Source organism: Portunus trituberculatus, chromosome 25 (assembly GCF_017591435.1).
Source record: "Portunus trituberculatus isolate SZX2019 chromosome 25, ASM1759143v1, whole genome shotgun sequence".
NCBI classification, from domain to species: domain Eukaryota; kingdom Metazoa; phylum Arthropoda; class Malacostraca; order Decapoda; family Portunidae; genus Portunus; species Portunus trituberculatus.
The window spans coordinates 7338877-7352500 of NC_059279.1; positions in this window are offsets into that span (position 1 = coordinate 7338877).

The window sequence follows — 13624 nt, forward strand, 5'->3', positions numbered from 1 at the left end:
CTTGAGAGGAAGCTCTCTTGGATTACAGTTGCCACACAACCTTGCAAACCTATAATATTTGCTCCGATTTCTTATCTTATATGTTATTCACACACACAGTGACTTATTTATCACTGTTACTAGTTACAAGTTGCAACTAGCTGCAAGCAACACTAGTTCACTGCCATAATGATCGAAAATTGTCTGATATAGTTTCTTTTTGGTAAATGCATTGCATGTTAGTCACATATAGTGTCTCCCTGTGAGGTACCAGTTCCTATCGACACTACCTCATAGAAACATACTAATATTAATTAAAAATTGTGTCTGCTCCACATATATAACACAATTTAAACTTAATAAACTAAGTCAATAAACCATGCATTTATTGTTACCCTTCCTGACGCTGCATTGTGGGTAAGGGTACGTGATAAATACTGAAAGACTTCGAGGGGTACATCACATTAAAAGGTTGAGAAGAAGAAGAATTAACCTGTGCAGAAGCGAGGTGAAATGTGTGTTAAGGTTCCGTGCTGTCTTCAAGTCTCTAGAAATGAAAGATCTTGGTACACCAGACAATTATGTTTTGCTCTATATTATGATGTCAGTCGTATAAACTCAAGTAACTATAAAGAAATACCATGGTAGAATAAGAACAGAAAAATACTGGTAGGAGTAAAACCCTGGCAAATCAATAGATACATCATAATACAGTGTTTAGAGACGATTACTCTGTACCGCGAGACGATACTGACTCTCTCCTGCGAACACTGAAATTGTGACAGTTTGGGTCCTCTCCTATTGATATTAATCAAAGTATTGCGATTTATTCACAATAGTAATATATTACACTCCGACGGAACACGGGCCTAATGTGTTTGAGATGTGGCATTTTGTTTTAGTACATTTCGCTCTATATAGCGACTGTTTAGGACTAAAAAAACTGTAGCTTCAGGTAGATATTCAATAATGTTATCTATCGATTTTCAGTCTTAAAGTAGGGGAAAATTACGAATATTGATGCATTTCTTTTATAGTCCTCCTTGCTTCTCGAAAAGGTGCACGAATTTAGAAAAGGTTGAAGAACACTAAACTGTACCCTGAAAAAAAATACAGTAAAAAAGATAAGATAAAAAATGACCAACATCTCTATTATTATGGAAGCTAATAATAATAATACCAAGACTAATTAAGTAATTCAGAGATAACGAAACGAACGACGATCACGAGAGCTTCCACGATAACAGTGTGTACGATAAGATTTGATTCCAGATTCCTCGATAGCGCTCCGAGTTTCCAAGATAACAATGGCATTCCAGTTTCCTCGATAGCGATGCAAGTTTCCAAAATGACGATGCCTTTCCATGATAAAGATGCCCTTCCAGTTTCCAAGATAATAATGCGAGTTTCCACGATCAAGATGCAATTCCAGTTTCCACGGGAACGATGCGGGTTTCCACGATGTCGATGCGGTTCCAGTCCTCACGATGCGATTTCAAGACACAATATTGAAGTCCACTTGCCTACACAGGTACTGGGACGAACCCTTTCACCCCGTAAGGATCCACCCAACACCCTTGAGTGCGAGTAAAGTGACGCTGCCACCTTCCTGCGCTGCAATTGAAGTCCACTTGCCTACACAGGTACTGGGATGAACCCTTTCACCCTGTAAGGATCCACCCCACACCCTTAGGTGCGAGGAGAGTGGCGCTGCCACCTCACTGCGACGCAATTGAAGTTCACTTGCCTACACAGGTACTGGGGCGAACCCTTTCACCCCGTAAGAGTTCACCCCAGACCCGTGAGTGCGAGGAGAGTGACGCTGCCACCTTACTGCGCCTCACACGGGTAGCCATGAGCATAACCCGCCACACTCCACTCCCCAAACACTGTCAGTGAGTCCTTTTCACCCCGTAAAGGACCACTGGTACGGTCAGTGCCTGGCTCATGGCGCACAGCGTGCCCTCGTTCATGGCGAGTTGTTCAGCCCGATGTCATTATAAGCAGAGGTCCTGTACACACCACTCACCACCAGACTCTATGCAAGGAGCCCTTATCACCCCTTAAAGGCCCCTCACGGCATCATCTGATGGACGGTAGACACGGCACCCTGCTTAAGGCGACGCCTTGCCTAGTATGAGGCGCTGCAAGTTGACAACAATCAGTGAGCTTGAAGCCGCGAAGGAAAATGAGTCCACGCTAACAATGGGATTCCACGACAGGTTGCGATTCCAGTGTCCACGGTACAGATGTGTTTGTTGAGGATAACGATCCGTTTATCGAGGCTAACGGTGCGGCGATGGCGATGGCGAAACGATCCAAAGTATTATTACCTACACAGGTACTGGGACGAAACTTTTACCCAGAAAGGGTCAACCCCAGTCCCGTGGTTATGAGAGCAGTGACGATGCAACCTTGCAATGCCTCACACAGGTCGCCATGAGCAATGACCCGCCACACACCACTCCCCAAACGCTGTCATGAAGTGAGTCCTTTTTACCTAACCTAACCTAACCTAACCTAATCTAACCTAACCTAACCTAACCTAACGTAAAGGACCCCTGGTACTGTCAGTGCCTGGCTCATGGCACATAGCGTGCCCTCGTTCATGGCGAGTTGTTCAGCCCGGTGTCATTATAAGCAGAGGTCCCGTACACACCACTCACCATCATATTCTATGCAAGGAGCCCTTATCACCCCTTTAGGGCCCCTCACGGCACCATCCGGTGAGTGGTAGACATTGATCTCTTGCTTATGGCGACCCTTGCCTAGTGTGATGCGCTGCAAGTGGACGACTAGTAGTGAAGCTTGAGGCCACCAAGGAAAAGCAGGACCTGCAGCCAGTTCCCTGCCTTGGGCCCCAGGCCGGACCCGACGGCCACCTCCTTCCCCCGTGCGGCGCCCAAGGCCGTCACGGCCCTCAAACATCTTTAGGCCGAAAGTTCTCAATCGTCGTTTTAATTTTGATTCGAATATAAAATCGTCGATGGTAAATGAAAAATAGCTTTGGTGTGAAAGTGTGCAAGAGTTAGCTGATTAATGAAACAAGGTGAGGCAGCTTTGCTCCGGAGTATTTAGTGTACTTTGCATGTTGCTGCCGTGAATGTGTACGTGTTTGTAGGTAACTGGATAGAAACAGTAGACCAATGGTAGTTGTGTAGCTATTGGGGAACTTTTGAAAATTAGTTAAGCTTCTGGATAGAGTGGATGAGTGCACACAGGTTTGCGTGTCTTATACATAAACTGCCACTTGTAAACATAAATTTTTCTATTTCATGCTCTTAGAAAAAAGCAAACTTAGTTTTCTTTATTTCCCTGATCACAATGACGTATAAATATCAATGTTCCAATCATAAGGAAACACTAGGAGAGGACCCAAACTCCCGTTGAAGTTGCCAGATTCAACAGATATCGTAATATTTCACAGAAAAGATGGTCAACTGCATATCGTATATTTTTGGATATTCTTTTGTCACGTAAGGAGATATCAAGATAGGTAAAGTATTTCTAAACATGTATCTACGACAAAAAACGCTATAATAGTAGAGTTAGGTTATAACTATGCATTGTGTTTTTTTATATACCATCTTGCTCTATTCCTGGGACAAAGATTACTTCTTCCTCAATTGATAGCTCGAAGTTAGTATGATATTTTCTTTCCTTCTAGGTTAGTAAGTAGACTACAAGACACCATGAACCTATGAAGCCCCGTAAATGAGATTATTTTCATAACTTAGAAATCAAAGTCTGATAATGAGATTGTCTATTGCCAACCAAACCGTTCTGCATAGACGTCTTCAGCGTCATAGAGACCTAATGATGTTAGCTCATGGACAGTGGCCATCCTGACAGCGCGAAACCACAGGGGGTTCATAAGAAGATTTCCAGGGGTACTTAGATAGCTGATCTAATAAAATCCTTTGCAGTGCCATTGCATATTGAGTTCCATGTTCCATGTGACAATACTGGGGGTACTGGTAGATGGTCTTATAACTCAGGGGGTTCTTAACGATAAAAAGGTTGAGAACCCTGCTCTAGAGAGAGAGAGAGAGAGAGAGAGAGAGAGAGAGAGATTGATTGATTGATTGATACATTTATTGTTGAATTAATAAATAATTACAACAAAGGAGGAGGATGGGCCTTGCCACCCACCCCCTGGGCAAAGACTTAAGGTTAAAGTATCACAAAAATAACTCTGGACAGTATACACAACAAGAATACAAGTATTTCAATAAATAAATACACATATTGCACACCTTATTGCCTAAGACATCCTAAAGTCTGGGAGCAAACTGAGGATATTCCCTGAGTATGGCAGAGTCTAGGAGATGGTCAATGAGGCTGTACAAGTCATGCTGACCTTGTGGCCTAAATTTAACAATGAGAGGACATTCCATGATATAGTGGCGCAGAGTGTGTCCCCTTGGTGCACCACACAGCACACACCGGGAGAACCACTGACTTCCCAAAAGTATTTGTAGCCTAATCTGAGCCTCATGCCACCCTGTCATGTGATGCAGTGCGTCTCCCGTAGGTGTAAGCACAGCTCTGGGAGACACGTGCATAGTGAAGACTAGTGCTACTGCCCCTATGGCAACAAAGCTCCAACTGATCACTAATGCTACTTTGTACAAAGTCCTTAATGCTACTCTTAACATAACCCAGAGTGTACTCAGTGCCAGGGTCCACTGTGTCATCTTGTAGGGCACACTGAGCAAGGTGGTCTGCTTTTTCATTTAACGGGATACCCACATGAGAGGGTATCCAGATGAAATGGACCGTGGCACCAGCACCTTCTAGGGCGTGGATGAGATCAAGACACTTATTAACTAGATCACAGTCCATGGGGAGGTGGATTGAAGGGCGTACAATGCAGCCTGACTGTCAATAAAGAAATATACATTCTTATGGAGAGGCGCCACAATGTGGAGCGCCTCCAGTACAGCATACAGTTCTGCTCTAGTGGAAGACATGGGTGCAGGGAGCCGCCTGGAAACCTCAGTGTCAGTGTAGAGACTGGCAGAGATGTAGTCACGGATGAACAGCCCACATCCAGACCTGCTGCCATTGACTGACCCATCACAATAAACATGAATAGCCTGAACGTGTGGGTACTTGGACAATTTAGTCATGAACATGTCTTGCAGCACATGAGGGAGCCAGTCCCTCTTGGGCTGATGCAGTGAGTGAATATCAACACTGACACGGTGAGGGTTCCAGGCGGGTTGCAGCGGTGACATAACAACGTTAATACAAGCCTCGGCTACACCTACACTTGTCAGTACTCCCAAGATCTTCCTGAGGTATGGTGTTGTAGGAGTGCGAGGATCATGATACAGGGGGTCAGTGATCCCTTTAGAGAGTCAGAGCCCGTGCATAGCATCCGACTAATTGTGCGACAAGTCATTTCCTGTACCCTACACATAATACTCGGCAGGTGCAGTTCAGCTCTGAGGACTTCAATCCGTGCAGTCCTGGGGCATCCCAAGATTATCCGCATGGCTTCATTCTGTACAAGCTCCAGGGGACGGAGTTGGGTGGCACTAAATTGTATTAAAACAATAATCAATAAGGGATCGTATGACAGATATATAGAACATTCTTAGGACTGGAATGCCACCCCCCAGGCCCCTGTTGGCTAGCAGCCGAAGTGGTGCTAGCCGTGGCAGACAGAGGTCTCGAACATAGTGGACGGCTTGAAGAGACTTCCTGAAGCTCATCTGAACACCCAGGTACTTGTGTATATGAACTCTAGGGATGGGAATGTTATTTACAGTGGGCAGCCGAGAGACCTTCCCTTTAGCTTGAAATTTTGTTTTACATTCATTAATCACTAGTCCCATTTGGACACACAACGCTGCCAGTTGTGACAAAGCAACCTGGAGAATCCTGGGTGTGGGGCATTGGAGGAGTATGTCATCAGCATAGATGAGGACCTGGGTGCCCTGCGGAAAGGAACAGCGCAATTTTGTCCATTAAAACATTGAAAAGCATTGGACTAAGGACTCCACCCTGTGGTGTTCCAAGCTCAAAAACTTCCTCAGAGGAGACTGCACCTTGAAACCAAACCTGTGCTGTTCTATTGTACAAATAGTCCCTGATCCATCCTAATAATCTACCTTTGACACCTTTGAGAATGAGTTCCTCCATAATAACATCTTTGTTGGCCCTGTCGAAGGCACCCTTGAGATCAACGAAAGCTCTGCAGGTAGCATCCTTATTTATAAGACACTCAACAAAACAATGACTTGTAGAGTGACCTTTTAGGAAGCCATGTACATTGCCAGAGAGTACATGGCCCACCTTGTATATAAGTCTGTTCAATATTACCCGTTCCATCATCTTACACAGACAGCTGGTGAGAGAAATAGGGCGAAAGGTGCCATCACCTTTGGGTATTGGGATGACGATGGCTGTTTTCCAAGAGCGGGAAGCTTGCCTGCAGTGAAAGACATGTTAAATAAATCCAAGATAGGGTTGTCTACCTTTACCTCCAGGAGAGCATTGAGGATATCATAGGTGATGCCATCCTTGCCAGGAGCTGTTGACTTGCCCAACTTGACTGCCGAGAGGAGTTCGTCATGCGTGATAGGCACACAGGTGTCGTCCAGCAGAGGAACACTGTGGCAAAGCAACTCCATCCTTCGTGGTCTTTGCTGATCAAGCGCCTCCTGGTGTTCCACAGGAAGGCCAGAGAAGGATGAGGCTTCCTTCCACTGCAAGACGAGTTCTCGTGCCCTGCCTGCAGGATCAGGGTCACACACCTGCCGTCTGGACTTGCCCCGGACGCTGTTGACATGGTGCCACACCTCCCGGAGGGACCGGGTCCTGCGCACCTTGTCCAGGAAGGAGACCCAGTACTTCTTCCTTTCCTGCTGCCGCAGATCCGTGAGGTGTCGAGCCACGGTAACCATGGCATCCCGTGACTCTGTGTCTGCTGGGTTGAGCTGCCAACGTCTCTGGTAGGCAGCGAGCGTCTGTTGGCAGTTCAGAATGACAGGGTCGGTAGCGTAAGTCCAGCGGCGTGGAGCATGGGCCCTTGCTGGAACCCTTGGAGTCGCGATGAATCCCTCGATGGTGTGCAGGAGTCCGTCGTACAGTGCCTCTGCATCAGCAAAGGAGCCCTTCACGGCAGCGTACCACGCCACCACATGGACGACGAGGTCCGTCATCCTGGATGGTGGCACCGTCAAGCGCTTCCTGGGCACTGCCGGGCGGACTGCACCGGGAGGGTCGTCTCCAGGGCGAAGTGGTCGCTCAGCAATGACCTGACAAGATAAGTTTGGGCAGTATATGTTGGCATATTGATGAGGGCTACATAATCAAGTCTGCCTCCTTGAACATGTGTGGGTGTGTGGTCCCCAGTAAGTACAGCTGTATCTGTGGTGTCAAGGAAAGCCTTCCAGCGCACACCATTGGCATTGGTGGTGAGGTGGCTTCCTAATTCCTTATGCCTGGCATTAAGGTCACCCATGATAACACTTTGCTCTTCAAGAACATATTCAGGAAAATTTGCAATATTTAAGGCACCAGCATGAATGTACATGTTTACAAAGTAAATAATTTCACCCACAGTGTGCAAGCAAACAGTAATAAATTCAATACCCTCAGTGACCCCCATTTCCATGAAGTTAACTGGAATCCCATGTTTAATGTAAGTGGCCATCCCCCGACTACTGCCGTCACCACAACTGAGGGTGTGGGAGGCATAACCCCGCAGCTCAGGCACCCTTGGCCCTACCTCCTGTAAGGCAATAATGTCAGGCTTATGGAGAAGGACATGAGAGTGTAAGTCAGTGAAACGGGCATGTAGACCATTGACATTCCATGTTAGGGTGCGGAAAGTCTTACCGTTCATCGCGATGGTGTTGCATCTGTGTCTTCAGGCCATCCACTTCCTGTGTCAGGCGAGACATCTGCTCCATCAGCATCTGCATGGCTGCCATCAGATGTCCCTGGTCTGGCTCGGGGCTGGCAGTCTTCAGATGTCCCTGGTCTGGCTCGGGGCTGGCAGTCTTCAGATGTCCCTGGTCTGGTTCGGAGCTGGCAGTCTTCAGATGTCCCCGGTCTGGCTCAGGGCTGGCAGTCTTCAGGTGTCCCTGGTCCGGCTCAGGGTTGGCAGTCCGGGCTGGGATTGGGCTGTAGCACCGCTTCTTCTTTCGGCTGACCAGTGTCCATTCACTTGCATCCTCCTCCTCACAGTCTGCCACAGGTGACTTGCTCTCTGAAGCAGGGGGAGCAGGGGCCATCCCTGAGAGGCTCCGGGGCTGTCGTGTGGCTCCCTTGACTGGCTTGACGGGGGTATCCATCCTCGGTGTGGGTGCAGCAGCAGTTGCACATTGCCCTGCGGCCTTGTCCTTTTTCGTGGGTGGGTCGCACAGGCTATGCTGACACACGGCACTCTCTCCTTGGCCCTGTTGAGCACCGCTGGCTAGGGATGGGGTTGGGGCCACAGTGGAGGTCTCACTGCATACTGTGTGCTGCTGGTTCTTGAAGGCAGCAAACTCGGTACTAAGACCAGAGACTGTTGCAGTCAGATTGTCCACTTTGGCGGCTAGTGCACTCACCACTGCCATTAGCTGCTGGGTAGCGTCGGTGCCAGGCAGTTCCTGAGTGATGCCTGCCTGGGACACTGTGTTTAGAGGCACAGGGGGCACTGTAGCAGTGCGCTGCGGCAAAGGTGGGAACACGGCAGGTGTGGTTGAAGTGCCAGCGAGGCAGGAAGGCTAGGACAGGTGAGGGGCAGCGGCCGAGAAGGAGGGCTTCGTCGCCCAGGCGTTGGTCTGGGGAGGTGGAGCCTGGCGGAACACAAGCCTGGGCCGACTCACCTCATCCGTGGCAGGCTCCCTTTGGGGCCGAGGCCTGACAGTGCAGAGGGTGGAGTGGGCGTTGTGGTCACCCCCACAATTGCAGCAGCGAGGAGGGATTTTGGTGCCCTCCTTGATCTTTTCCAGGCACTGTGCTGACTTATGAGGGCAGCACAGTACCTGCAGCGAGGGAGACTTATGTACTGTACATATTCGTCTCAAACACACACACACACACACACACACACACACACACACACACACACACACACACACACAGTTTGAATGAAGAAGTAGTGTCTGCAACGAGTGTGCATACTTTTAAAGTAAGATTGGATAAGTGTAGATATGGAGACGGGGCCACACGAGCATAAAGCCCAGGCCCTGTAAAACTACAACTAGGTAAATACAACTAGGTAAACACACACACACACACACACACACACACACACACACACACACACACACACACACACTGTAGTTGAGAAAAATAATATGGAGAAGAGAGAATTTGTAGTCTGCTATGTACTACCTAAGACAAGATCTTGGAGTCTAGGGGAGAATGGAGAAGTTCTGAAAGATACTGAATGCTCACTAATTGAAATATTAGAAAAGAAAAGGAATACTGTAATAATGGGGGACTTCAACTGTAAGGAAGTGCACTGGGATGACATGACTACAGAGGGAAATGAGGTTTCATGGGGATACACGTTACTAGAGTTAACTTTTTTTTATTTTTATTTTATTTATTTATTTATTTATTTATTACGTAGAGAAGAGGGCCAGCCAAGGGCAAAAAAAAAAAAGTTAAAAAGGCCCACTTGAGTGTTGGCTCTCTAAAAAGTGCAAAAAGCGCCAAAACCAGTTAACTCTTGCATTAGAGAGTTGGACAGAATAGGGATGAGAGGAGGAAGAAAGCCTTGTGCAGCGAGGCCGCAGGAGAAGGGGAGGCATGCAGTTAGTAAGATCAGTAGAACAGTTACCATGAAAATAGCGATAAAAGATAGAAAGGGATGCAACATTGCGGCGGTGAGAAAGAGACTGAAGACAGTTAGTGAGAGGAAGGGAGTTGATGAGACGAAGAGCTTTTGATTCCACCCTATCAAGCAAAGCTGTGTGACTGGAACCCCCCAAACATGCGAAGAGTACTCCATACAGGGACGGATAAGGCCCTTATACAGAGTAAGCAGTTGGAGGGGCGAGAAAAACTGTCGGAGACGCCTCAGAACACCTAGCTTCATAGAAGCTGTTTTAGCAAGAGATGAGATGTGAAGTTTCCAGTTAAGATTATGAGCAAAGGACAGACCGAGGATATTCATTGTGGAAGAGGGAGACAGTTGAGTGTCATTGAAGAAGAGGGGATAGTTGTCTGGAAGGTTGTGTCGAGTTGATAGATGGAGAAATTGAGTTTTTGAGGCATTGAAAACTACTAGATTTTCTCTGCCCCAATCGAAAATCTTAGAAAGATCGGAAGTCAGGCGTTCCGTGGCTTCCCTGAGTGATCTGTTGACTTTCTGAGGGGTTGGACGTCTCTGAAAAACTTTGAAAGATGTAGGGTGGTATCATCATGAAGAATCAACAACTATCGCTCTCTACGTCGCTCCAGAGGGTAGAGCTTGAGGGTATTGATTCGCTCCAAATAATTTAGAAGTTTTACAGGTAGTATAATAAAAGTTAACCAGTAATCTCAATCATTCATACCTTTCACTGGTAAACTCTGGAACTCCCTACCTGCTTTTGTATTTCCATCTTCCTATGACTTAACTTCTTTTAAGAGAGAGATGTCAAGACATTTGTCCCAGGCTTTTGAATAATTATTTCGAATTTTTTAAGGAGACTGCAATTCCAGTGGGACTTTTTTTTCTCGTTCGCAGTCCTCCTCTTACATAGAAAAAAAAAAAAGTAAATGCCCTTTGTATACCGATTCGAGTGTTTGGATATCCCCAGGTCTCCATGGGGACCATAGATGGCAGCAATATTCCAACAAGGGAACAACCAGCGACTTGTAGGCTACAAGGTCAACATCGGTAAGGGATCTCTCGTTTTAAAGGTGCAAAGTATCCAGCCCATTTGACCACGCGCTTTTTTACTGCATAAGCGATATGCAGCGAAAATGTGGCGTCGTTTGAGAGGCAGACACTGAGGTTTCTGATGTGAGACTGCATGCATGGGTAGCGATGAGTCTTTGTCATGGATGTGGATAAGAAACAGTAGTGGTCCCAGGACAGAACCTTGAGGAGCACCACTCACAACAGACGACATTGACATGTGGCTCCACTGACAACGACAAATTAGGTTCTGTTGATTAAAATGCATTGATGGAAAGACCCAGGTGAGGTGCCTAAGATGAACAGCTTCTGGAGCAGAACCTCGTGGCCAATCTTGTCACAAGCCTTTTAAAAAGTCAAGGTACGTACACTACATCAATCACAGTATTATATTCTAGGGAGATGATGAGCCGATCGTGATGTACAAGAAGTTGAGATATACACGATCGACCTTTTCAGAAACCATTTTGTCCGTCATTTATTTTGTTTGAATCTTCAAGAAATGTAGTGATTCTCATGTTAATATATATATTTTTTTCGAGTACTTTGATGATATGCGAGGTGAGAGCTACGGGCCTAAAGTTCTTAGCCTCACCTCGTGAACCTCCTTAAAAAAAAAAAAAAAAAAAAAAAAAAAAACTGGGGTGATTTTCGCCGATCTGAGATGTGACACGAAACCAGTTGCAAGAGAGTTGAGGTAGAATATGAAGAGTGGCTTTGCCACCACATCACGCACATTATCTAAGAAAAATTGCTGGTATTTGATCGGGGCCAGCCGCAGAGTTGTTGTTTAGTGTTCTTATAGCTTCAATTATGTCAGTAATGCCAATGGTGATGTTGCGGAGTTGGTCTTGGTTAACTTGGTCTGTGGACATGAAGAAATCTAGGGTAATTGATAGCTTTTTTTTTTTTTTTTTAGAAGTGGTGAACTTATATAAAGATTGTTTCGGATTGTTTTCTTAGTATATTTCTTATTTCTTGGGTGTCGGTGATTGTCTTATCACCGTCCTTGAAAGAAACAACAGGGTCTTTATTTGTTACTTCTTGAAGGCGTATATGCATACATAAAATTTGGGTTTTCTTTGATACTTCTCACTGCTATTGCTTCTTTGTGAGCAAGTTCGCATGAGGTGGAGTCAACTATGGCTACATCATTACTTGAAATTTGTTGCATAGGATATTTGTGCAAGCCTGTCATTATTGGTAGTGTTGTTCAATTTCTTTCTTGATTTGTCTCTTTTTCTCACGAGAAGCTTTCTGTCTCTTGGTGTCTTGGCATTGCTTCTGCTTGACCTGAATGGTACATTTTGATAAAGGCTTTTAGAAAATTGTCAAGTATTATGTCTAGTTGTTCATTAGGGGTGAGATGGTCTAGGAAAGTGAACCAGTCAGTTGAATGAAGAAGTGCACATAAATCATTCCATGAAACGTCTTTACTAAAAAAAAAAAAAAATAAATAAATAAATAAATAAAAGATAAATAAATAGATAAAAAAAAAAGTATGGGAAGAAAAAATAGATGTATAGACTAAGAATATAAACTTAAATTTAAATGAATAAATAAATAGATAAATGAATAAATATATATAAATAAATAAATATATATATATATATATATATATATATATATATATATATATATATATATATATATATATATATATATATATATATATATATATATATATATATATATATATATATATATATATATATATATATAAAGAAGAAAATCGAAATAAGTGAATTAGTTAATTTATCAGGATAATAATTTTATGTATGAGGAAACTAAATATTAAGAGTAGTACCGTATCCTAAAGTTGAACTCAAACTAAATAGAATCTTTAAGAACACAGGAAAACTAAAGGAAAAAAATAATAACATTAATGCGTTCTGTAGATGGACAGAGTAATTAGATACTGCGCAACAAAAGAAAAGGAAATACAGTGAAATGAGCTCCAAAAAACATACGAGTAACTATTAAGGGAAATAGAAGTGAGGGATAGGCAATAGTGACAACCAATGGATCGGAACATAGGAAAATGAATGGGTTTCTTAGTAAGATACACAAAGCTGAAGCATGTTCCCGCTGTACAGTTGCTGAGGGATGTCACCCCACGTGTAGAAATATCTCAGTCTAAAATGTCCCGCCAAGACAAGCAAGACTAGGTGCATGTGACTCAGAGGCAACTTTATCAAAACTTTTACGGCCATTCTTAAACTTTTGTTCTCTCAGTATTGTACTAATAGAATATGATACTACTACTACTACTACTGCTACTACTACTACTACTACTACTAGCTGTATTTTAGTAATGTCACAGTATCAGGTGACAGATCACAACCCCACTGACGCTGTACAGATAATGATTCCATCCTGCTTCCTTCACGACAGAGTAAAGCCTCCATGTCTGTGGCGCTTTGCTGTTCTCCTCGAGTCAGGGGAAGTTTTGTTATAAGTGAAAGAAAGAGAGTTAGTAAGTTGTGAATGATGATATTAGGAGAGAAAGAAAGAGATTGAATAATCATTAGATGGTTGAAGAAAAAGAGGCATGAGAATGAAAAAGCAGATTGTATGGACAGAATATGTGAGAAAGCAGCGGCTGATTCAGAAATGTAACAGGGAGCGAAAGGCAGGCGGGCGTTAGTGGTATAGGTATTGTATACGTGGCGAAGATGTGAAGGTTTTGAGAGTGAATGGAATATGTGACAAATGGAAAAATAACTAAAGATGCAATAAATTTTGTTGATATTTTCGGAATGCAAGCAACATCACATGAGTAGTCATGTA